Consider the following 26,459-nt stretch of genomic DNA (forward strand, 5'->3'; position numbering starts at 1 on the left):
CATCTGTAAAATGGGGATTATGACACTGAGCCCCTCGTGGGACACCCTGATTACCTTGTATCTACCCCAGTGCTTAGATCAGTGCTTGGCACATAGTAAGTGCTTAACAAATACCACCATTGTTATTATTATTACTGGAGCTTGCTCTTAAAACTCTAAGCAAAAACCACTGCACTCCATTTGTCTGAACTCCCAGCCAATTGCCTCCAAATCCACAAGAAAACGACAGGTTTTAGATTAGGCTTTTCTCTTGAGATCCACATCCAAAAAAGTTTTATTTACAAAGGAATTTTTGAAAGCCTGCATGCACCATTCTTGGGGCAAAACTGTATAAAAAAAACAACAAAGCATTCATTCATCAATCACATTTATTGAGCCCTTAGTGTGTGCAGAGCCCTGTACTAAACGCGTGGGAGAGTACAAGACAATAACGACTCCATAAAGAGCTTACCGTTTTGGGCGGGGGGGGGGGGGCAGGGGAAAACAGATATTAATATAAATAAATAAATTACAGATATGTACAGAAGTGTTGTGGGGCTGGGATGGGGGGAAGAATAAAGGGAGTGAGTCAGGATGACGCAGGAGGGAGTGGGAGATGAGGAAAAGTGGGGCTCAGTCCGGGAAGGCCTCTTGGAGGAAATGGGCCTTCAGTGAGGCTTTGAAGGGCGGGGAGAGTCACTGTCTGCTGGATTTGAGGAGGGAGGGCCTTTCTAGCCAGAGGCAGGACGTGGGCGAGGGGTCAGCGATGAAATAGGCACGTTCTATAAAGGTAGAAGTTTGCTTTTGCATTTATACATTATTTCCTGCAGCAATGCAAATAGAAACATCCCAGGCTCATGCAGAATGAAACTAAGCTGGGTGAAACTTAGAAAAGTAGGGAGGAAAGGTTTAACCAAAGTAATAGAACCTGGAAGGGAAGTTGGGTCCCTCCACCCCATTCCAGTCCAAACTTCACTCTGCTGCCCAGATCATATTTCTGAAAAATATTCAAGTCCAGGTCTCTCCACAACTCACACATTTTGGTCCTCTAATGCCAACTTTCTCACCATACCTCCATCTCGTCTACCTCGCCACCGGCCTTTGGCCCACCTTATGCCTCTGGCCTGGTGTGCCGTCCCTCCCCCAATCCAACAATTATTCCCTCTCCAATGCCCCAATTCAAATGAATTGAAACCCAATTCAAAGCCTTACTGAAAGCACATCTCCTCCATTGGGCCTTCTCTGACTAAATCTTCCTTTCCTCTTCTCCCTCTCCCTTCTGTGTCATCCTGACTTGCTCCCTTCATTCACCCCCGCCCCAGCCCCAAAGCACTTCTGTACATTTCTGTCATTTACTTATTCATACTCATGTCTGTCTCCCCCTCTAGACTGTAAGCTCTTTATGGGCAGAGAATGTGACTGTTATATTGTACTCTCCCAAGGGCTTAGTATAGTGCTCTGCAGACCTTAAGCACTCAATAAATACGATTGACTGACTACTCAAAGTAAGAATGATAATGATAGTATTTGTAAAGCATTGTTCTAAGCGCTGGGGGAATACAAGGTGATCAGGGTGTCCCAGGTGGGGCCCTCAGTCTTAGTCCCCATTTTCCAGATGAGGTAACTGAGCTACAGGGAAGTTAAGTGACTTGCCCAAATCCCACAGCCGACAAGTGGCAGAGTTGGGATTAGAACCCATGACCTCTGACTCCTAAGCCTGTGTTCTTTCCACCTAGCCACGCTGCTTCTCTAAAGCCTCTAATGGTTACTCATCCATCTCCACATCTAATAGGAACTTCTTACCCTAACCCAACCTGAACACCTTCCTCCTCTAACACCAACATACTCACTGTACCTCCACCTCATCAATCTTGTTGCCAACATCTTGCCCAGGTACTCACTCTTGGTTTTGGAACTTCCTCCCCTTCACATCCGACAGACCACCCCTCTCTATCTTCAAAGCTCATCTCCTCCAAGAAGCCTTCCCTGACTAAGCCCTCACTTCCCCTATTAGCTCTCCCTTCTGCCTCACCTTTGCATTTGGGTCTTAAGCGCTTAGATAGGCACCCATCTCTCGTTCGCTCAGCATTTATGTCCATTCTTCTACTCTGCTGCTTCACCTAGCTATAATTAATCCTAATATCGGTCTCCCCGTCACACGGTAAGCATTCAATAAATACCACTGATTGATTCTGGGGTTTCCCCCTTGCCTTTTCTTCTTCATTTCCTCCTTGCCGCTCCCTGTAGCTTCTCCTAACCTCTCCCATCCCCACTTGGTCTCTCTCTCTGTTGCTCTCCATCACCCCTAGGGCTCCCTGCATCTCTCCCCCAACAACGGGGAGTCAGAAGGTCATGGGTTCTAATCCCGGCTCAGCCGCTTACGTGCTGTGTGGCCTCGGGCAGGTCATTTAACTTCTCCGTGCCTCACTTCCCTCATCCGTAAAATGGCTTTTCAATACCTGTTCTCCCCGTTACTTAGATTGTGAGCCCCAAGTGGGACCTGATCACTTTGGATCTACCCCAGTGTTCAGCACATATTAAGCACCTAAATTCCACAATTCCTATTATCATTATTATTAACATCATCCCAGTGAAGCTGTAGCTCCAGAGCAATCTGGAGGTGCGCCCTTTGGCTCACCCCAAAGCTGCATTTACTGTACAAGCTCAGATTTTAGTATACCCTGCACATAAAGAGGAAAGCATTCAATTTTTAAACAGGAGAACGGTACATTCCATATTGGGTCTCATTTCAGGAGTCAGCAAATACAGGGTGACTAGCAAGGGATCCTCATTTAAACTTCCGAGACAACAACAACAAAAAATACCAACATCTAGAGAGTCACACTGCTATCTGGCCATCGCTTTACCTCCTGCCCCCAAATATAATTCGGAAAGAGAAACAGACACAGAGCGTTTCTGGATTTCCTTCAGCTTCGTAGGCTTGTTCCTAGTCATCTTCCCGCCCCCCCCCCCCCCCCCCCCCCCCCCCCCCCCCCCCGCTGCACAAAAATCATTCACCTCCACATGCTCCACCCACTTTCCCCGCAATGACCTTCTTGTTTACCAGTGATCAGCCTGTAATAACTGCTGCTCGAAAATTTCCAGATAAACTGGCATTTGGTCCCTCAAAGGAGTGAGATTATTCGGCCTGGCTTGCCAACCACACCGCCCGCCCCGAAAAGAAGCATTTGCCCCACCAAACAGGCTAACTCCACTAAACACTAAACTACCCACTGTGTTTACTTTTCAGGGGTTCATCCACCCCGGCCTGTTCCCCGAGCTTGGTTTTGCTTCTCCCATCCCTTGGTTCCAAATAGTTGGACAACTTCACCAACCTCCTGGCTTAAACATCAGGCCGCCCTTGGGTCGACTTCAACCAGTCGATGGTATTTATTGAGCGTTATGTGCAGAGCACTGTACCTACCACTTGGAAGAGCGATTCCACTTGAATCTGTGACCGTTGGACTTGATATTTACCCCTGGCCCGCAATTCCACACCACTTATGCACATAGGTTTAAGCTATACATTACCAATTTTTTTATTTATATTGATGCCTACCTCCCCCTCAGACTGTAAACTCACTTACTGTGTGCAGCACACTATACTAAACACTTGGAAGAACGAGTCCACTTGGATATGTGACCTTTGGACACTGGATATTCACCCCCCCACCTGCCCCCAATTCAACACCCTTTTTGTAGGTGTCTTTAAATTATATATTACAAATTATTTCTTTATATTAATGTCTGTCTCCCCCTCCAGACTGCAAGTTCATTAGGGGCTGGGAAGGTGTCCACTAACTCTGTTGCACTGTACTCTCCCAAGCGCCGAGTACAGTGTGCTGTACATAGTAGGTGCTCAATAAATGCGACTGATGGATGGACTGAATACAATATGATAGAATCGGTGGCCACATCCCCTGTCCATGAACCCTGACGGGCCTCTCCCGATGCGGCCTCCCTGGGGTTCTCGTGGTTGGGCGTGGTCAAGTTGGGCCCTCTGGAAATGTCTGAACATTGCAAAATACCAATGCAGATTCACTCATTCATATTTACTGAGCGCTTACTGAGTGCAGGGCAGTTTACTAAGCGATTGGGAGAGGACAATCTAATGATAAACGGACACATTCCCAGCCCACAACATGCTGCAAACTGTGGTTTCCCCCAGCTCAGGCAGTGGCTGGATGCTGCGGAAATTAACCAACCAATTAATCAATCGAGGGCACTTACTGAGCCCTTACTGTATGCAGAGCAATGCGCTAAGCGCTTGGGACAGTCCAACACATCAGAGTTGGTAGACACATTCCCTGTCCACAAGGAGCTTCCAGTCCGGGGGGTTGTCCGGCTTTGGGGCACGGCACCCCCGGTTTGCTCCATAATGTATAGTCACTTCACTTCTCTGTGCCTCAGTTCCTTCATCTGTAAAATAGAAATTAAAACTGTCCCACATGGGACAACCTGATCACCTTGTATCTACCCTAGCGCTTAGAACAGTGCTTGGTACATAGTAAGCGCCTAACAAATACCATCATTATTAATCCCTGCCTCCCCCTTTACACTGTTTACTTCGTGTGTGCAGGGAAGGTGCTTGCCGGCTCCATTGCATGGTATTCTCCCAAGCGTTTAGTCCAGTGCTCCACACACAGTAAGTGCTCAGAAAATACCGTTGATGTCCCTGAGCGCTTAGTTCAGTGTTCCGCACATACTCTAAGTAGTCAATAAAGAGCCCTGAGGCCTGGCCCTCTCTCAACCCCTTAATCCACTGCTCCGCACACACTGTAGGCGCTCAATAAAGAGACCTGATGCCTGCCCCTCTCCCAAGTGCTTAGTCCAGGGCTCTGCACACAGGGTAAGCACTCAATAAAGAGTTCTGATGCGTAGTCCTCCCCAAAGCTCTTAGTCCAGTGCTCCGCACACTCGGTGAGCACTCAGTAAAGAGTTCTGATGCCTGGACCTCTCTCAACTGCTTAATCCAGTGCTCCGCACACATTGCAGGCACTCAATAAAGAGACCTGATGCCTGCTCCTCTCCCAAGTGCTTAGTCCAGGGCTCTGCACACAGGGTAAGTGGTCAATAAAGAGTCCTGATGCGTAGTCCTCCCCAAGGTGCTTAGTCCAGTGCTCCGCACACTCGGTAAGCACTCAATAAAGAGTTCTGATGCCTGGCCCTCTCTTAACTGCTTAATCCAGTGCTCTGCACACATTGTAGGTGCTCAATAAAGACCCCCAATGCCTGGTCCTCTCCGAAGCGGTTAGTCCAGTACTCCGCACCCAGGGTAAGCACTCAATAAAGAGTCCTGATGCGTGGTTCTCTCTGGAGCGCTTAGTCCAGTGCTCCACACACACGGTAAGTGCTCACTAGAGAGATCTGACGCGTGGGTCCTTTCCCAAGCGTCTAATCCAGGGCTCTGCACCCGGGGTAAGCGCTCAATAAAAAGCCCTGATGTGTGGTCCTCTCTGAAATGCTTAGTCCAGTGTTCCGGACCCACAATAAGCACTCAATAAAGAGCCCTGATGTATGGTTCTCTGGAGTGCTTAGTCCAGTGCTCCGCACACCCGATAAGCACTCAATGAAGAGCCCTGATGCCTGGTCCTCTCCGAAACACTTAGTCCAGTGCTCCACACCCAGGATACGCACTCAATAAAGAGCCCTGATGCGTGGTTGTCTCCGAAGCGCTTAGTCCAGGGCTCCACACACACGGTAAGCGCTCAATAAAGAGCCCTGATTTTTAGACTGTGAGCTCGTCGTTGGGCAGGGACTGCAACTATCTGTTGCCAAATTGTACATTCCAAGCGCTTAGTACAGTGTTCTCAATAAATACTACTGAATGAATAAGGAGCCCTGATGACTGGTCCCCTCCGAAGTGCTTAGTCCAGTGCTCCGCACCCAGAATAAGTGCTCAGTAAAGAGTACTGATGCCTGGTCCTTTCCGAAATGCTAAATCCAGTGCTCCGCACCCAGGATAAGCACGTGACGAAGAGCCCCAATGCCTGGTCCTCTCCAAAACACTTAGTCCAGTGCTCGCGCACACTGTAAGTGATCTTATAGCTCTTGATTCTATTTATTGCTATTGTTTTTGTCTGTCCGTCTCCCCCAATTAGACTGTAAACCCGTCCGAGGGCAGGGACTGTCTCTATCTGTTACTGATTTGTACATTCCAAGCACTTAGTACAGTGCTCTGCACATAGTAAGCACTCAATAAATACTACTGAATGAATGAATGAATGAATGATAAAGAATCCTGATGCCTAGTCCTCTCCGAAACGCTTAGTCCAGTGTTCCGCACCCAGGATAAGCACTCGATAAAGAGCACTGATGCCTGGTTGTCTCCGAAGCACTTGGTCCAGTGCTCCGCACACATTGTCAGCACTCAATAAAGAGTCCCTACAGTGTTGGTAATTCAAGTGCTTACTACCCGATTCCCCTGTGTCTACCCCAGCACTTAGAACCGTGATCGGCACATAGTAAGCGCTTAACAAATACCAACGTTATTATTACTATGTGCCGAGCACTGTTCTAAGCACTGGGGTAATTACAGGGTAATCAGGTTGCCCCCCGTGAGGCTCACAGTCTTCATCCCCATTTTCCAGATGAGGTAACTGAGGCCCAGAGAAGTGAAGTGACTTGCCCACAGTCACCCAGCTGACAAGTGGCACAGCCAGGATTCGAACCCATGACCTCTGACTCCCAAGCCCCGAATAGTCCAGTCCCGATTCTCCCCCGATTAGACTGTAAGCCCGTCAAAGGGCAGGGCCTGTCTCCATCTGTTACTGATTTGTCCATTCCAAGCGCTTAGTACAGTGCTCTGCACATAGTAAGCGCTCAATAAATACTATAGAATGAATGAATGAATGAAGCCTGTGCTGTTTCCACTGAGCCACGCTGCTTCTGGTCCTCTCCGAAGCGCTTAGTCCAGGGCTTCCCCGGGCCTGGGGGTGGGGGTGGGGGAGAGGAAGGCACCGCACTGGAGCGGACTGAACCCCTTCCTCCTCCTCCTCCTCCTCCTGCTGTCTGCCTCCCCTCTTCTGGACTGGGAGCCCGGCATTGGGCAGGGATCGCCTGGTCCATCCCAAGCGCTTAGTCCAGTGTTCTGCACAGAGTAAGCGCTCAATAAATGCTACTGAATGAATCCTGCTGCTGGGACCGCCGGTCTGGGCCGGTCTGGGGAAAGGGGGATACCGGGCGGAGGAGGAGGAGGAGGCCCTCCCTCCTCACCTCCACCAAACTAAATTCTCTTCCCCTCTTCCAAGCCCTACTGAGAGCTCACCTCTTCCAGAAGGCCTTCCCAGCCTGAGCCCCCCGTTTCCCTCTGCTCCCCTCCTCTGCTCCTCCCCCCTCCCCTCTCCGCAGCACTGTGCTCATTTGTATATATCATTTATTTCCCTATTTATTCTGTTACCGAGGTGCACATCCCCTTGATTCTACTTATCTTGATGATGTCGTCTTGTTTTTGTTTTGTTCTCTTTTGCTCTGCTTCCTGTCTCCCCCGTTTAGACCGTGAGCCTGTCATTGGTAAGGGATCGTCTCTATCTGTGGCCGAACTGGACATCCCAAGCGCTTAGTACTGTGTTCTGCACAGAGTCAGCACTCAATAAATACAATTGAATGAAAGAATGAATTTATTACTCTGTCTTATTAATGATGGGTCTATACCTATGCTTCTATTCATCTATTTTGATGGTATTGATGCCTGGTTCCTTGTTTCGTTTTGCTCTCTCCCCCCTCTAGACTGTGAGCCCGTCATGGGGCAAGGATTGTCTCTATCTGTGGCTGAACCTCCATTCCAAGCGCTTAGTCCAGTGCTCTGCACATAGTAGGCACTCAATAAATACTATTAAATGAATATTTACCTTGATGGTATTGATGCCTGCCTCCTTCTTTAGTTTTGCTGTCTCCCCCCTTTAGACTGTGTGCCATCGTTGGGCAGGGATGGTCTCTCTCTGTTACCGAAGTGTCCCTTCCAAGCGCTCAGTCCAGTGCTCCGCACATAATAGGCGCTCAATAAATACTATTCAATGAATATTTATCTTGATGGTATTGATGCCTGACTCCTTTAGTTTTGCTGTCTCCCCCCTTTTAGACTGTGAGTACATCGTTAGGCAGCGATGGTCTCTGTTACCAAATTGTCCATTCCAAGCGCTTAGTCCAGTGCTCCGCACATAATAGGCGCTCAATAAATACTATTCAATGAATATTTATCTTGATGGTATTGATGCCTGACTCCTTTAGTTTTGCTGTCTCCCCCCTTTTAGCCTGGGAGCCCATCGTTGGGCAGCGATGGTCTCTGTTACCAAATGGTCCCTTCCAAGCGCTCAGTCCAGTGCTCTGCACATAGTAGGCGCTCAATAAATACGGCTGAATGAATGACTATTTATCTTGATGGTATTGATGCCTGGTTCCTTGTTTTGTTTTGCTGTCTGTCTCCCCCCACCCCCTCCCGGACTGTGAGCCCGTTGTAGGGCAGGGACGGTCTCTCTCTGTGGCCGAACTGTCCATTCCAAGCGCTTAGTGCAGTGCTCTGCACATAGTAGGCGCTCAATAAATAGTATTAAACGACAGAATATTTAGATGCTAGTGATGCCTGCCTCCTTTTTTAAGTTTTGCCGTCCGTCTCCCCCGTGTAGACCGTGAGCCCGTCCTGGGGCAGGGATGGTCTCTCTCTGGGGCCCAACTGTCCACCCCAAGCGCTTAGCGCAGTGCTCTGCACCGAGCCGGCGCTCAATACATACGATGGAATGAATGAATATTTCTGTTGATGCTGTTGTTGACTCCTTCTTTGGTTTTGCCGCCCGTCCCCGGACAGGGATGGATGGTCCTTAATGGGCATCCCAAGCGCTTAGCGCAGTGCTCCGCACAGAGTCAGCGCTCCCTAAATAGGAAGGGAGGAAGGCAGGAGGAGGATGCGGGGGAAGGGCAACTTACCTGTCGGCGCCCTCGTCCTGCTGCTCCGGCGGCGGCGGCGGCAGACGACAGCCCGGCGGCCCGCCTGGAGGCGGCGGCCCCGGCCCCTCCCCCCCTCCCTCCCCGGGGGGCGGGGCCGGGCAGCCCGCCCCGCCGTCACGTGACGCGCGCTCGCCCAATCCGCAGCGGCCGGGGGCGGGGCGACGACGGTCGCCTTGGCAACAGCAGCTTGGGGGACCGCCCGACCTCAAAGCCCGGAGTCCGGAGCGCGGAGCCGGAGCCCGGAGCCCAAAGCCCGGAGCCCGGATCACGGAGCTGGAGCCCAAAGCACGGAATACGGAGCCGAAGCCCCGAGCCCAAAGCCCGGAGCCCGGAGCAAGGAGCCGGAGCTCAAAGCCCGGAATACGGAGCTGAAGCCCGGAGCACGGAATACGGAGACCAAAGCCCGGAGCACGGATCGCGGAGCCGGAGCCCGGAGCACGGAATACGGAGCCGGAGCCCAAAGCCCGGAGCACGGATCACGGAGCTGGAGCCCGGAGCTGAAGCCCAAAGCCCGGAGCACGGACCGGAGCCGGAGCCCAAAGCCCGGAGCGCGGAACACGGAGCCGGAGCCCAAAGCCCGGAGGAGCCCAAAGCCCGGAATACGGAGCTGAAGCCCAAAATCCGGAACACGGAGCAGGAGCCCAAAGCCCGGAGCCCGGAAGACGGAGCTGGAGCCCAAAGCCCGGAGCCCGGCGGAAAAGCCCGGAGCCGGAGCTCAAAGCCCCGAGCCCAAAGCCCGGAGCCCGGAGTTAGGAGCCGGAGTCAGCGTGGCTCATTCATTCATTCATTCATTCATTCATTCATTCATTCATTCATTCATTCATTCATTCATTCATTCATATTCATTGAGCGCCTACTAAGTGCAGAGCACTGTCCCAAGCGCTTGGAATGGACAATTCGGCCACAATAGAGACAGTCATTCATTCAATAGTATTTATTGAGCACCTGCTATGTGCAGAGCACTGGCCCAAGCTCTTGGAATGGACAATTCGGCCACAATCGAGACATTCAATAGTATTTATTGAGCACTTGCTATGTGCAGAGCACTGTCCCAAGCGCTTGGAATGGGTAATTCGGCCACAATAGAGACAGTCTCTGCACAGGGACGAGCTCACGGTCCAGAAGGGGGGAGACAGCAAAACTAAAGAGGCAGGCATCAATACCATCAAGATATAAATACCATCAAGATATAAATATTCATTCCTTCAATAGTTTTATTGAACACCTACTATGTGCAGAGCACTGTCCTAAGCGCTTGGAATGTATAATTCGGCCACAATAGAGACCATCCCTGCCCAACGACGGGCTCACGGTCTAAAAGTGGGGAGACAGACAGCAAAACTAAAGAAGGAGGCAGGCATCACTAACATCAAGATAAACATTCATTCATTCAATAGTATTTATTCATTCATTCACTAGTATTTATTGAGCGCTTACTATGTGCAGAGCACTGTACTAAGCGCTTGGAATGAACAAGTCGGCAACAGATAGAGACAGTCCCTGCCGTTTGACGGGCTCCCGGTCTAGAAGTGGGGAGACATTCAGCAAAACTAAAGAAGGAGTCAGGCATCAATACCATCAAGATAAATATTCATTCCTTCAGTAGTATTTACTGAGCGCCTACTATGTGCAGAGCACTGCACTAAACGCTTGGAATGTACAATTCGGCCATAGATAGAGACCATCTCGGCCCAGTGACAGGCTCTAAACGGGGGAGACAGGCAGCAAAGCAAAAGAGAACAAAACAAAAACAAGACAACATCATCAAGATAAATAGAATCAAGGAGATGTAACCTCATTAACAAAATAAATATAATTCATATTTATATAAATATTTAATAATAATAATGATGGGGATGAAGACTATGAGCCCTATGTGGGACAACCTGATTACCCTGTATCTACCACAGCGCTTAGAACAGTGCTTGGCAAGCACTTAAGAACCACATTATTATTAATTATTATTAAAGCCTGGAGCCTGACCCTCCAGAAACTGGGAGCCGAAGCCATGCCACCCTCCCCCCTCCCGGCATCGCTCCTGGAGACCGACTAATAATCATAATAATAATGGTATTTCTTAAGCGCTTACTATGTGCCAAGCGTGGCTCAGTGGAAAGAGCACAGGCTTGGGAGTCAGAGGCCATGGGTTCTAATCCCAACTCCACCACCTGTCAGCTGTGTGACTTTGGGCAAGTCACTTCACTTCTCTGGGCCTCAGTTACCTCATCTGTTAAATGGGGATGAAGACTGTGAGCCCCATGAGGGACAACCTGATCACCCTGTATCTCCCCCAGTGCATAGAACAGTGCTCTGCACATAGTAAGCGCTTAACAAATACCCACATTATAATGCTGTCTGTCTCCCCCTTCTAGCCTGTGAGCCCATTGTTGGGTAGGAATTGTCTCTATTTATTGCTGCACTGTCCTTTCCAAGCACTTAGTCCAGTGCTCTGCACACAGTAAACGCTCAGTAAATACGATTGAATGAATGAATGAATGATGCCGACCAAGTGGCTAGAGTCCGGGCTTGGGAGGCCCAGTGTAATTCCGCCTCTGCCGCTCGCCTACTGTGTGATCTTGGCCAAGTCACTTCATTTCTCTGAGCCTCAGTTATCGCAATGTAAAAGAAGAATTGCGGTGTTTGTTAAGTGCTTACTATGTGCCAGCAACTGTACTAAGCGCTGGGGTAGAGACAAGCAAATGGTGTTGGACACAGTCCCTGTCCCATGTGGGGCTCACGGTCTCAATCCCCATTTTACAGATGAGGGAACTGAGGCCCAGAGTATTCATTCATTCATTCATTCAATAGTATTTATTGAGCGCTTACTATGTGCTATGTGCTTACTATGTGCTTAGTACACTGTACTAAGCGCTTGGGATGAACAAGTCGGCAACAGATAGAGACAGTCCCTGCCGTTTGACGGGCTTACAGTCTAATCGGGGGAGACGGACAGACAAGAACAATGGCAATAAACAGCGTCAAGGGGAAGAACATCTCGTAAAAACAATGGCGACTAAATAGAATCAAGGCGATGTACAATTCATTAACAAAATAAATAGGGTAACGAAAATATATACAGTTGAGCGGACGAGTACGGTGCTGTGGAGATGGGAAGGGAGAGGTGGAGGAGCAGAGGGAAAAGGGGAAAATGAGGCTTTAGCTGCGGAGAGGTAAAGGGGGATGGCAGAGGGAGTAGAGGGGGAAGAGGAGCTCAGTCTGGGAAGGCCTCTTGGAGGAGGTGATTTTTAAGTAAGGTTTTGAAGAGGGAAAGAGAATCAGTTTGGCGGAGGTGAGGAGGGAGGGCGTTCCGGGACCGCGGGAGGACGTGACCCAGGGGTCGACGGCGGGATAGGCGAGACCGAGGGACGGCGAGGAGGTGGGCGGCAGAGGAGCGGAGCGTGCGGGGTGGGCGGTAGAAAGAGAGAAGGGAGGAGAGGTAGGAAGGGGCAAGGTGATGGAGAGCCTCGAAGCCTAGAGTGAGGAGTTTTTGTTTGGAGCGGAGGTCGATAGGCAACCACTGGAGTTGTTTAAGAAGGGGAGTGACATGCCCAGATCGTTTCTGCGGGAAGATGAGCCGGGCAGCGGAGTGAAGAATAGACCGGAGCGGGGCGAGAGAGGAGGAAGGGAGGTCAGAGAGAAGGCTGACACAGTCGTCTAGCCGGGATATAACGAGAGCCCGTAACACTAAGGTAGCCGTTTGGGTGGAGAGGAAAGGGCGGATCTTGGCGATATTGTAGAGGTGAAACCGGCAGGTCTCGGTAACGGATAGGATGTGTGGGGTGAACGAGAGGGACGAGTCAAGGATGACACCGAGATTGCGGGCCTGCGGGACGGGAAGGATGGTCGTGCCATCCACGGTGACGGAGAAGTCTGGGAGCGGACCGGGCTTGGGAGGGAAGATGAGGAGCTCAGTCTTGCTCATGTTGAGTTTTAGGTGGCGGGCCGACATCCAGGTGGAGACATCCCGGAGGCAGGAGGAGATGCGAGCCTGAAGGGAGGGGGAGAGGACAGGGGCGGAGATGTAGATCTGCGTGTCATCTGCGTAGAGATGGTAGTCAAAGCCGTGAGAGCGGATGAGTTCACCGAGGGAGTGAGTGTAAATGGAGAACAGAAGAGGGCCAAGAACTGACCCTTGAGGAACTCCAACAGTTAAAGGATGGGAGGGGGAGGAGGCTCCAGCGTAGGAGACCGAGAATGATCGGCCAGAGAGGTAAGAGGAGAACCGGGAGAGGACGGAGTCCGTGAAGCCAAGGTGAGATAAGGTATGGAGGAGGAGGGGATGGTCGACAGTGTCAAAGGCAGCAGAGAGGTCAAGGAGGATCAGAATGGAGTAGGAGCCATTGGATATGGCAAGAAGGAGGTCACGGGTGACCTTAGAGAGAGCAGTCTCGGTAGAGTGGAGGGGACGGAAGCCAGATTGGAGGGGGTCTAGGAGAGAATGGGAGTTAAGGAATTCTAGGCATCGATTGTAGACGACTCGTTCTAGGATTTTGGAAAGGAAGGGTAGTAGGGAGATAGGACGATAACTGGAGGGGGAAGTGGGGTCAAGAGCGGGTTTTTTTAGGATGGGGGAGACGTGGGCATGTTTGAAGGCAGAGGGGAAGGAGCCCTTGGAGATTGAGTGGTTAAAAATAGAAGTTAAGGAAGGGAGGAGGGCAGGGGCGATGGTTTTAAGAAGGTGAGAGGGAATGGGGTCCGAGGCGCAGGTGGAGGGGGTGGCACTTGCGAGGAGGGAGGAGATCTCCTCTGAGGATACTGCAGGGAAGGATGGGAAAGTAGGGGAGGGGGTTGTTGGGGGGGAGGGGAGAGGCGGAGGGGTGACTTTGGGGAGCTCAGACCTGATCGTGTTGATTTTCGTGAGGAAATAGGTGGCCAGATCATTAGGGGTGAGAGATGGGGGAGGGGGAGGAACAGGGGGCCTAAGGAGAGAGTTAAAGGTCCGGAACAATCGGCGGGGGTGACGGGCATGGGTGTCGATGAGGGAGGAGAAGAAGCTTTGCCTGGTGGAGGAGAGGGCAGAGTTAAGGCAGAGTAGTGTAAAGTGGGGATAGAAACTGTGAGCCCCACGTGGGACAGGGACTGTGTCCAACCCAATTGGCTTCTAAGATCATATCTAGAGGGTAAGCTTGTTGTGGGCAGGGAATATGTCTAGTGTGATATTGTACTCTCCCAAGCACTTAAGACAGTGCTTTGCACCCTGTAAGCACTCAATAAATAGCATGGGCTTGGGAGTCAGAGGTCATGGGTTCAATTCCCGGCTCTGCCACTCGTCAGCTGTGTGACTTTGGGCAAGTCACTTCACTTCTCTGTGCCTCAGAGACCTCATCTGTAAAATGGGGATTAACTGTGAGCCCCACAGGGGACAACCTGGTTACCCTGTATCTATCCCAGCACTTAGAACAGTGCTCTGCACATAGTAAGCGCTTAAATACCAACATTACCATTAAATACAGTGGATTGATTGGTTGACTCTGAGTCTGGGGCAGGGCTTCGATTGTAACCTTCCAACTCCGAGACCCCACCACCCCCAACCCCACTTCACCACTGGGGCTAATCCAGGTGGTAAAGGCCTTTTGTTTTAGGGGATGGGGGAGGATCAGTAGGTCACTCATCCCGCTATGGAGAGAAATGAGGGCTGGAGAGACAGATTTGGGAATCAACCATGTAGAGATGGTAGTTGAAGCCGTAAATGGAGAATAGGAGGGGACTCGGAACTGGGGGACCCCTCCTTCTATATTGTACTCTCCCAAGCATGTATGCCCTCAGTTACCTCATCTGTAAAATGGGGATTAACTGTGAGCCTCACATGGGACAACCTGATTACCCTGTATCTACCTCAGCGCTTAGAACAGTGCTCTGCACATAGTAAGCGCTTAACAAATACCAACATTATAAAATAATAATAATAATAATAATGATTGTGGTATTTGTTAAGCACTTCCTATGTACCAGGCACTGGACTAACAGCTGGAGTGGATACAAGCAAATTGGGTTGCACAGTCCCTGTCCCACATGGGACTCTTAGTCTCAATCCCCATTTTACAGATGAGATAATGGAGGCCCAGGGAAGTGAAGTGACTTGCCCAAGGTCACCCGGCTTAACAACTATCAACATTATTTTGAGAAGCAGCTTGGCTCGGTGGAAAGAGCCCGGGCTTGGGAGTCAGAGGTCATGGGTATGATTCCCAGCTCTGCCACTTGTCAGCTGTGTGACTGTGGGCAAGTCACTTCACTTCTCTGGCAAGTGGCAGAGCCGGCATTAGAATCCGTGCCTTTCTGAACCCCTGGAGCCGTGGGCTACCCACTAGGCCATGATGCTTAGGCTGTCGTGAAGCGATCCTGACCTCTCCCGGGTCCTCAGCTAATGCGGATTCCTTCCAGCCCCCGATCCTCATTTCCTCTCCTTCATAGGGAAAGGCTCGTGTAGCTGAGCTCTGCCTAAACCCACACTCTCTAATAATCAATCCCCTGCAAGGGCATTTCCATGAATGCTTCAGATGCCACGTCTACCCAGCTGGTAGCCGGGGGACTGGTTCAATTCAGTGTTCCTGGTTCACAGCAAACATTCCATTTGTGTTTCCTTGCCCGTCCCACGGGGCATCGGTAGCTGCCTCCAACGCTCTCCCAGCACGGATGCTTAAATAAATAACAACGCGATCCAAGGGAGTCACAGTTTTCTCCTTTCCTACGCTTTCTTTCACCCGCTAAAATGTAGGGTCAATTTACCACGTCCTAAACCTCTAGCAAGGACCTGTTTTAAATACAGACATGTTTGTGTGAAAGGGAGAATGGAGGGGAAGAGAGATTTAAGTTACAGGGAAAAGAGAAGCAGCGTAGCCTAGTGGATAGAACATGGGCCTGGGAATCAGAAGGGCCTGGGTTCTAATTCCAGCTCTGCTGCTTGTCTGCTGTGTGACCTTGGGAAAGTCATTTCACTTGGCTGTGCCTCAGTTACCTCATCCGTAAAATGGGGATTAAGACTGAGATCGCTTCGTGGGACAGGGACTGGGTCCGACCTGATTACCTTGGATCTGCCCCAGTGCTTAGTATAGTGCCTGTCACATCAGTCAATCAATCTATCAATGGTATTTTATTGAGTGCCCACGTGTTCAGAGCATCGTTCTAAACATTTGGGAAAGTACAGCAGAGCTGGTAGATGTGACCCCTGTTCACAAGTACATGACAGTCTAGGGGGAAGACAGACACTAAAATAAATAACAGATATGGGAAGTAGTAGAGTATAAGCCCTTTGTTGGGTAGGGATTGTCTCTATTTGTTGCCGAATTGTAATTTCAAGTGCTTTGTACAGTGTTCTACACTCAGTAAGTGCTCAGTAAGTACGAATGAATAAATGAATATAAGAATATTTACCTAAATACAGAAAGGCTAGGGTGAGTATCAAAGTGCTTAAGGTTTACACTACCGAGTGGACCAGTAGGAAAAAAAAAACATAGGTGGGAAAGTGAGGAGACCTAGATTTTAATCTTGGCTTTGCCACTTGCCTGCTGAGTGACCTTGGACCTTGTGACCATTTCCTCAGTTTCCTTATCTGAAAAAATGAGTCCCTCCCCCTTAGACTGTGAGCCCCAAGCGGGACAGGGAACGTGTCCAACCTCATTAGCTGATTCCTGTTCAGGCACAGTACAGTGCTTGGCACATAGTAAGTACTTAATTGCCACCATTTTTTATCGTTATTGTCCGCACCTTTTCATCTGGCATGCTGGAATCTGCACCACACTGACTGGGCCAGTCTTTTAGTCCATAAGCCCTGAGCCAAATCCAATCAGATTCTGGAAGGGTTTGAGGAGTCTAATAAGAATGACGATGATAGGACTTATTAAGCACTATGTGCCAAGCACTGTACTAAAACTAAGCAGAACCAGATCAGACAGAGTTTCTGGTCCACAGTCTAAGAGGGAGACCTGGCATTTTATTTCCATTTTATTCCTGGAGGCCCCAAGAAGTGACTGATCCTCTAAATACTGTATATTCATGCAATAGTATTTATTGAGCACTTACTGTGTGCAGAGCACTGTACTAAGCGCTTGGAATGTACAATTCGGCAACAGATAGAGACAATCCTTGCCCGGTGACGGGCTTACAGCCCAAAGCAGAATACAGAACAGGGTCTGGACAGAAAGAGTTTCTCCTTATCTGCTCTTAAAAGTCTTCCTTGAAACTCAAGCGAGACAAAGAAATTATGTATACTTCTCATACATGGGCCTGGGAGTCAGAAGGTCATGAGTTCTAATCCTAGCTCTGCCACCTGTCTGCTGTGTGGTCTTGGGCAAGACATTTCACTTCTCCGTGTGCCTCAGTTTCCTCATCTGTAAAATGGGGATTAAGACTATGGGCCCCATGCGGGACAAGAACTGTGTCCAACTTGCTTGGATCGTCCAACAGTCGATTTGCTTGGATACAGTGCTTGGAACATAGTAAGCACTTATCAAAAACCACAATTATACATTAGCAGAAAACATAATAAAATGTTTTTATTTCAATCCATCAGTTGTATTGGTTGAGTGCTTTCTGTGTGCAGTGCATCATATTAAGCGCTTGGGAATTTGCAATATAACACAGTTGGTAGAAACGTTCCCTGCCCACAACTAGCTTACATTTCCACCTTGGGGGCACAACTGATCCTACTAAAGCCCAGGAGGAAGAGAACAATCGGATATAGGTGAAAGGCAGTATTCTCTGACCCGTTGGGATGTTTCTCTTCAGATTAAATTGGGAGAAACACTGAATATGTTAAATCCTAAAATCTCATTAACTACTGACCTATTTAATTTGGAGCACAGAGCCATCATAGAAAATCTCTTTAGAAGAGTAATAATAATAATAATGGTATTTGTTAAATGCTCATTATGTGCCAAGCACTGTTCTAAGCACTGGGATAGATACAAGTTTACTTGTTCAGTACCTCTGGCTATATACACGTTTATGTCCGCTTGTCCATTAGGCTGATCGAGCTCCTTGAGGGAACTATAAAAAAGATCTCCTTGGGATGTACTTTCCTACATGCTTTGTGCAGAGTTTTGCGCTGTAGGGACACTATATAAATCCTATTATTTCTTCTACTACCTGGAACCCTTAAAGCCAGCAATCAATGGTAGGTACTGACTGCTAAGCACAGTACTCAACGTGGCTCAGTGGAAAGAGCCCTGGCTTGGGAGTCAGAGGTCATGGGTTCTAATCCCGGCTCTGCCACTTGTCAGCTGTGTGACTTTGGGCAAGTCACTTCACTTCTCTGTGCCTCAGTTACCTCATCTGTAAAATGGGGATTAAGACTGTGAGCCCCACGTGGGACAACTTGATCACCTTGTATCCCCCCAGCGTTTAGAACAGTGCTTTGCACATAGTAGCGCTTAACAAATACCATCATTACTACTAAGTGCTTGGGAGAAAGCACTAGAAATACTACTCTAGAATGAACTTCACGGACACTAACTTCTCCTGGTTCTCCTCCTATCTCTCTGGCTGCTCCGTGGCTCAGTGGAAAGAGCCCGGGTTTGGGAGTCAGAGGTCATGGGTTCAAATCCTGGCTCTGCCATTTGCCAGCTGTGTGACTGTGGGCAAGTCACTTCACTCCTCTGGGCCTCAATTACTTCATCTGTAAAATGGGGATTAACTGTGAGCCTCACGTGGGACAACCTGATTACTCTATATCTACCCCAGTGCTTAGAATAGTGCTCTGCACATAGTAAGCGCTTAACAAATACCAACATTATTATTATTCTCAATCTCTTCCTCAGACTCCTCCTCTGCCTCCCACCCCTGTACTGTGGGAGTCCCTCAAGGCTCAATTCTGGGTCCTTTTCTACTCTCCATTTACACCCACTCCCTTGGAGAACTTACTCATTCACTCCCATCTCGAGGTGGATAATTCCCAAATCTCCATCCCCAGTCCTGATCGCTCTCCTTCTCTGCAGTCTCTCATTTCCTCCTGCCTTCAGGATATCTCTATGTGGATGACCCACTGACGCCTCAAATGGAACATGTCCAAAACAGAAGCCCTCATCTTCCACACAAACCCTGTCTTCCCCTAGACTTTCCCATTGCTGCCTCACAAGTCATTTCTTTCTTGTTTCTTCCTTTCTTTTTTCTTTTTTGCTCTTTCCTTCTTTTCTTTCTTTCTTTATATTAATGTCTATCTTCCCCTCTAGACTGTGAACTCGTTGTGGGCAGGAACGTGTCTGTTGTTGTATTGCACTCTCCCAAGCGTTTAGTACAGTGCTTTGCACACAGTAAACACTCAATAAATCCCATTGAATGAATGAATGAATGAACCATAACTTTGGCATTACCCTTGACTAATCTCTCTCATTCAACCCACATATTCCGTGTCACAATATCCTCTTGGTTCTACCTTCACAACAGCACTAGAATCTGACCTTTCGACTCTACCTGAACTTACTACCGCACTGGTCCAAGTACTCCTCTCATCCCGTCTTGACCGTTGCAATAGCCTCCTTGCTGACCTTTCTGCCTCCTGTTCCTCCCTACTCTAGTCTACACTTCACACTTCTGCTTGGATCATTTTTCTAATTAAGCTCAGTCCCAACCTCAGAATCATCCAATGGTCGCTCATTCATCTCTGCATCAAACTGAAACTCCTTCCTGTTGGCTTTAGGTCACTCAGTCAGGTCTCCCCTGCCTTCCTTACCACACTACTCTTCTACTACAACCCAGCCTGAACACTTCACTCCCTTAACTCCCACCCACTCACTATATATCTCAATCTCATCTTTCTTACCACTGAACCCTCGCCCACATCCTCCCTCGGACCTGGAACTACCACCCTCTTCATATCGGACAGACCACTGCCCACCTTATCTTCAAAGCCACAGTAAAATCATATCCTCTCTAAGAGGCCTCCCTGACTAAGCCCTCATTTCCCCACTCTTTTCACCCTCCCTTCTGCATCACCTGTGCCCTTGGGTCTGTACCCCTTAAGCACTTTGATACTCACCCCACCCAGGCCCCATAGTAATAATAATAATAATTATAGTATTTGTTAAGTGCTTAAGCCCTGGGGTGGATACAAGCAAATTGGTTGGACACAGTCCCTGTCCCACGTGGGGCTCACAGTCTCAATCCCCATTTTACAGATGAGGTAACTGAGGCCCAGAAAAGTGAAGTAACTTGCCCAAGGTCTCACAGCAGACCAGACAGAGGCAGAGTCAGGATTAGAACCCATGACCTTCTGACTCCCGGGTCTGTGCTCTCTCCACTAGGCCATGCTGCTTCTCCAAGTACTTAGGTATTTATCTTTATACCCTACTGCTTTCCATATCTGTAATTTATTTTCTTATCTGTCTCCCCACTAGACTACAAGCTTCTTGTAGGTAGGCACCCTGTCTTCCAATTCTATTGTACTCTCCAAAGTGCTTAGTAAAGTTTTCTGCCCACCAAAAATGCTCAGTAAATACCGCTGGTCATCAGATTCTATCCCCTATCTGTAATTTATTTTACCATCTGTCTCTTCACTAGACTATGAGCTTCTTGTCGACAGTCATCCCGTCTACCAGCTCTATTGTATTGAACTCTTCCTAGCGCTTAGAAAAGTTTTCTGCCCGCAGAAAATGCTCAGTAAATACCACTGATCGTCTGATTCTAGTCTAGTGGGAAAACTTGAAATATTCTGATTCCAGAGATTTTTGCCCCAATTCTGTGCTGCATTCTTCCAAAGAAGGCAAGTTGCTGTCTGAAGAGATCAGTAGCCCAGATGAACTCCAGCTGCTCACTAACTTTTTCTGCTGCTCGTGGAATGACTTGCCCCATCCTACTTCATCTCACTAGTCTCCTCCTCCAGGCCAGCCTGCACCCTCTGCTTCACTAGTGCCACCTTGCTCACAGCGCCCAAATCTCGTCTACCTCACCACCGACCCCTTTCCCACATCTTCCCCCTAGCCTGGAACTCCCGTTTCCTCCATGTACACCAGATTACCACTTTCCCCACCTTCAAATCACTGAGGCCTCCAAGAAGCCTGCCCCAGTTAAGCCCACTTTTCCCCAGCTCACTCTCCCTTCCATGTTACCTAAGCACTTGGATCCGTGACCTTCGGGCATTTGACATTTGCACCCCCCTGAATCTCACAGCACCTGTGGACACATCTTTGAATTATGTATTTTAAGTTACTTCATTATATTAGTTAAATGTCTGTCTCCCCCACTAGACTGTAGGCTTGTCATGGGCAGGGAAGGTGTCTTGCTAACTCTATGGTTTTGTACTCTCCCAAGTGCTTAGTACAATGCTCTGCACTTAGCAAGCTCTCAATAAATACCATCGATTGACTGGTTGACAGCCTGTCTCTAAAACCAGGAGAATCCATTTTTTCCAGACACTAAGCCTAGTTCCCTCTGCCAAAGGAGGGATCTAAAACAATGTATAAAGAGCTGGTAATTTCTGTTTCTCAACACACTTCAAGAATGTACAATTTCCAGTATGACTCGGAGCCCCACTAGACTGTTAAACGCCTCAAGGGCAGAGACTGTGTCTTTCTCTTCTTTTACATGTTGCTTCTTTTATTTGTTACATGCCCTGAAAAAGCAGATGCTACTCAATTTCCTACGCTGTTTCCCTAAAGCTTTCTGACTCAGTATTCTCAGCCTACTGAATAGCCAGCAAACGGCCTCTCTTCCTATCCAGTTCAACCAAGATCTTCGCTTTCACCTCACAAATACTATTTTCTCAATCTCCATTCCTCTCGTAGAGTCACACTATCTCTGTGTAGGAAGCAAAATTTACACTCTTTCCATTTTTTGCTTCAACCTTCTGAATCCAGAAAACTACGACAAGAATGAGGTTAGGTAGATAAAGAATGACTCTACTTTTCCCATACTGGTACTCTGACACTCACTATTCTTGGTTATTTGGCGGGGGGAGATCTATTTTTTAAAGTTATTTATTAAGCACTTACTATGTGCCAGGCACCGTTCTATGCACTGGGGAGACACGCTACTCAAGTTGAACACAATCCATGTCCCACATGGGGCTCACAGTCTTAATCCCCATTTTACAGATGAGGCAACTGAGGTCCAGAGAATCAATCATACTTCTTGAGAGCTTACTATGTGCAGAGCACAGTATTAAGAAAAGTGAAGTGATTTGCTCAGGGTCACCCAGCAGACAAGTGGCGGAGTAGCGATTAATGTTGGTATTTTGTTAAGTGCTTACTATGTGCAGAGCACTGTTCTAATCGCTGGGGTAGATACAGGGTAATCAGGTTGTACCATGTGAGGCTCACAATCTTCATCTCCATTTTACAGATGAGGGAACTGAGGCACAGAGAAGTTAAGTGACTTGCCCACAGTCACACAGCTGACAAGTGGCAGAGCTGGGATTTGAACTCATGACCTCTGACTCCCAAGCCCGGGCTCTTTTCCACTGAGCCACGCTGTGATTAGAACCCACGTCCTTCTAACTCCCAGGCCCGTGCCCATTTAAGCCATGATGTTTCCCTATTTCTAAATATGAAAACAACTGGCTGGGCTTGGTGCAGAAGAAGATAAAATACAATGCCTTTGTGGAATTGCCTGGTCCCACCTGAGAGTAGGAAGAGGAAAGCAGTGAGAGACAGGGAGACAGAGGCATAATATTTACCCAAGCTGATTCCCCTGGAAACGAGACTCAGGGTAGCCCTGTGGCTCTGGGGATAGCATCAGCAATTTCTTTTCTTTCTTGCTTCAGCAGCGCTCTTCTTATTAACCTCGCCAGAGTTAGTCCCCTCCCCTCCCCGCAAACTAGACTTCCAGCAAGAAAAGGGCCAGTAGAGACAGGATCAGGTTAAAAAATAATACAATAATTTTAAAGAAGCAGCATAGTGCAGTGGACAGAGCGCGGGCCTGGGAGTCAGAAGGACCTGGGTTCTAATCCCGGCTCTGCCACGTATCTGCTGTGTGAATTTAGGGAAGTCGCTTCACTACTATGGGCCTCAGTTACCTCATCTGTAAAATGGGGATTAAGAGTGTGAGCCCTATATGGGACAGGGACTCTGTCCAACCTGATTACCTTGTATCTACTCCAGTGCTAAGAACAGTGCTTGGTCCATGGTAAGTGCTTAACAAGTACCTAATTATTATCATTATTCTCTGTGCCTCAGTTACCTCATCTGTAAAATGGAGATAAAGACTGTGAGTCCTATGTGGGACAGGGACTGTGTCCAACCCAAATATCTTGTATGTACCCCAGCGCTTAATACAGTGACTGGTACAAAATAAGCATTTAATAAAGATCACAGTTATTATTATTATCACCATATAGTATTCATTAGGTACTTCCTATGTGCAAAGCGTTGATAATCAAATCAGACACCGTCCCTGTCCCACTTGGGATTCACAGGCTAAGAAGGCAGGGAGAACGGGTATTTTATCCCCCATTTTAAAGGTGAGAAAACTGAGGAAAGGAGGAATTAAATGACTTGTTCAAGGCTACACAGCAAAAAAGTATGGGAGCTGGAATTAGAAGGCAGATCTGCTGATTCCCGGTCTGTGGTCTTTCCACTAGGCCAAGCTTGCAAATATGAAAACACTTTAATATTTCCTACTGCCACTGACGCCTATCTTGGCAGCTGATCTTAGAGGCAGGGCCTTAGTCTCTGGCGTAGCCTCAGCCCACTCCTATCTATCACGCACAGACAGAAGGACACATGCATGCACGCATGCACACACACACACACACACACACAGACTTGGGGTTATCCTTGATTCCTCTCTCTCTCATTCAACCCACATACACAATCCATCACCCAATCCCGTCAGTCCCACCATCACAACACTGCTAAAATCTGTCCTGTCCTCCCCATCTATACAGCTACCATGTTAATACAATCGTTGGTCCTGTCCCGCCTAGATTACTGCAACAGCCTCCTTGCTGATCTCCCAACCTCCAGCCTCTCCCCACGCCAGTCTGTACTTCATTCCAGTGCCCAGATCATCGTTCTACAGAAACATTTAGGACGTGTCACCGCCCCCACCCCTCAAATATCTCCAGTGGTTGTTTATCCACCACCGTATCAAACAAAAACTCCTCGCCACTGACTTTAATAGCCAACCATCACTTTGCTCCCTCCTACCTCACCTCCCTTCTCTCCTTCTACAACCCAGCCTGTATTCTTCAGTCCTTTGGTGCTAACCTTTTCACAGTGCCTTGCTCTCTCCTGTCTTGACGCTGACCCCTGGCTCACATCCTGCCTCTGGCCTCAACACCCTCCCTCCTCACATCGCCAAACAATGGCTCTTCCCCCCTCTTCAAAGCCTTACTGAAGGGACATCTCTTTCAAGAGGCCTTTCCAGACTAAGCCCCACTTTTCCTCATCTCCCAAACCCTTTTGAGTCCCCCTGACTCGCTCCCTTTGTTTGTCCCCTCCTCAGCCCCACAGCACTTAATCATTCAATTGCATTTAGTGAGCACTTACAGTGTGCAAAGAACTGTACTAAGCACCTGGGAGAGTACAGTATAACAACAAAAAGAAACATTCCTGCCCACAGTGAGCTCACAGTCTAGAGGAGGAGACAGACATTAATATAAATAGATAAATAAATGAATTACAGCTATATCCATATGTGCTGTGGAGATGGGATGTGTAGAGGATGAATGAAGGAATAAGAGTGGCACCAAAGGGAGTGGGAAAAGAGGAGAGGAGGGCTTAATCAGAGAAGCCTTCCTGGAGGAGATGTGCTTTCAATAAGGATTTGAAATGGGAGAGAACGATTATGCGTCTGACATGAGGGGGGAGGGCATTGCAGGCCAGAGGTAGGATGTGGGCAGGAGGTCGATGGAGAGACAAGCAAGATTGAGGAACAATGAGAAGGTTAACATTAGAGGAACAAAGTGTGTGGGCTGGGTTGTAGTAGGAGAATAGCGAGGTGAGGTAGGAGGGGGCAAGGTGATTGACTGCTTTAAAGCCAATGGTGAGGAGTTTTTGTTTGAGGTAAATGTATGTATGTATATGTATGTTTAGAGCTGTAATTTTATTTATTTGTATTGATGTGTGTTTATTTGAATTGCTGTCTTTCTCCCCGACTCTAGACTTTGAGCTCATTGTGGGCAGAGATTTTCACTATTGTAGTATTGTTCTTTCCCAAGGGCTAAGTAGAGTGCTCTGCACACAGTAAGCGCTTAATAAATATGACTGACAATGAATAAATGAATGCTCTACTGATAGTGAAGCTTACTGTCCATGTAAGTGAGGCTGAAAAAGCAAATTTGATAAACTCTCATCACCCCATCATCTTCTCCCACCCCATTGCATCACCCATGCACTTAATTCCAGACCTGCAAAGCACTTACGTACATATTCTTGTACTCTGTTCTTTCCCTTACCCTTCTTTATGGAATGCATTAAGCACTTACTTTGTATCCAGCACTGTTCTAAATTCTGGGGTAGATACAAGGGGATTGTATTTCCAATTCTCTCCTTGTCTCCCTGGTCATTCATTCTCAGTCTTCTTTGTGGGCTCTTCCTCTGCCTCCCACCACTTAACTGTAAGGGTCCCTCAAAGTTCAGTTCTGGGTCCCCTTCTCCATCTACACCCACTCCCTTGGAGAACTCATTGGCTCCCATGGTTTCAACTATCATCTCCATTCATTCATTCATTCATTCATTCATTCAATCGTATTTATTGAGCGCTTACTGTGTGCAGAGCACTGGACTAAGCACTTGGAAAGTATAATTTGGCAACAGATAGAGACAATCCCTACCCATCAGTGGACTCACAGTCTAGAAGGGGGAGACAGACAACAAAACAAAACAAGTAGACAGGCATCAATACCATCAAAATAGATACATAGAATTATAGATATAGACACATCATTAGTAAAATAAATACAGTAATAAATATGTACAAATATACACAAGGGCTGTGGGGAGGGGAGAGGGTAGAGCAGAGGGAGGGAGTACGGGGAATGGGGAGGGGAGGAGGAGCAGAGGGAAAGGGAAGGCTCAGTTTGGGAAGGCCTTCTGGAGGAGGTGAGCTCTCAGTAGGGTTTTGAAGGGGGCAAGAGAGCTAGTTTGGTGGATGGGAGGAGGGAGGGTATCCCAGGTCAGAGGTAGGATGTGGGCCAGGGGTCGACGGTGGGAGAAGGTGAGAATGAGGCACAGTGAAGAGGTTAGCGGCAGAGGAGCGGAGTGTGCGGGCTGGGCTGCCCTCGTACGCATCCGGTGAATGTATTTCTCACCCAGAAAGTTTTGGATCTCCACCAGTGACCTGTTCTCCTGAATCACCACGTTGATGGGAAAGTGGGCGTACACAGACTTCATTTAGTAACAGAAGTCCAGCGTGACCCACTTGATCGTGTTCTGCACAGGACTACAGATTGTGTGGACAGTGGCGAGTTCCTTCCTGTTGCCCCACCATTTGTCAACATGGAACTTCTTAAGCTTCTTGCCCAGAAGACTCAGCTCCACGTTGATGTGGTTGAAATCTCTGTGCAGGGAACCTTGGGGTCCCTTAACGATGACCGTGCGGCCCTTCAAGATGATGCCAATGTTGGCAGGGATGTCGACGGTCTGGTTGCTGAGGATGGTCTTCAT

General features: G+C 48.5%; 1 protein-coding gene and 1 pseudogene across 4 annotated transcripts in view; both read right to left on the reverse strand.

Moving 5' to 3' along the window:
* MARCHF8 (membrane associated ring-CH-type finger 8) overlaps positions 1-8,981 on the reverse strand; it is a 205,957-nt gene extending 196,976 nt beyond the window's left edge. For 2 of the 4 annotated variants that reach the window (XM_029060270.2, XM_029060264.2), the window contains exon 1: positions 8,902-8,981. The gene's annotated coding sequence lies outside the window, so the exon portion shown is untranslated. The remainder of the gene's footprint in view (positions 1-8,901) is intronic. The other 2 variants (XM_029060268.1, XM_029060271.2) reach the window with 2 other exon arrangements.
* On the reverse strand, positions 238-26,459 carry LOC114810111 (annotated as a pseudogene).

Source organism: Ornithorhynchus anatinus, chromosome 3, assembly GCF_004115215.2.
Source record: "Ornithorhynchus anatinus isolate Pmale09 chromosome 3, mOrnAna1.pri.v4, whole genome shotgun sequence".
In the NCBI taxonomy this organism is placed as follows: Eukaryota; Metazoa; Chordata; class Mammalia; order Monotremata; family Ornithorhynchidae; genus Ornithorhynchus; species Ornithorhynchus anatinus.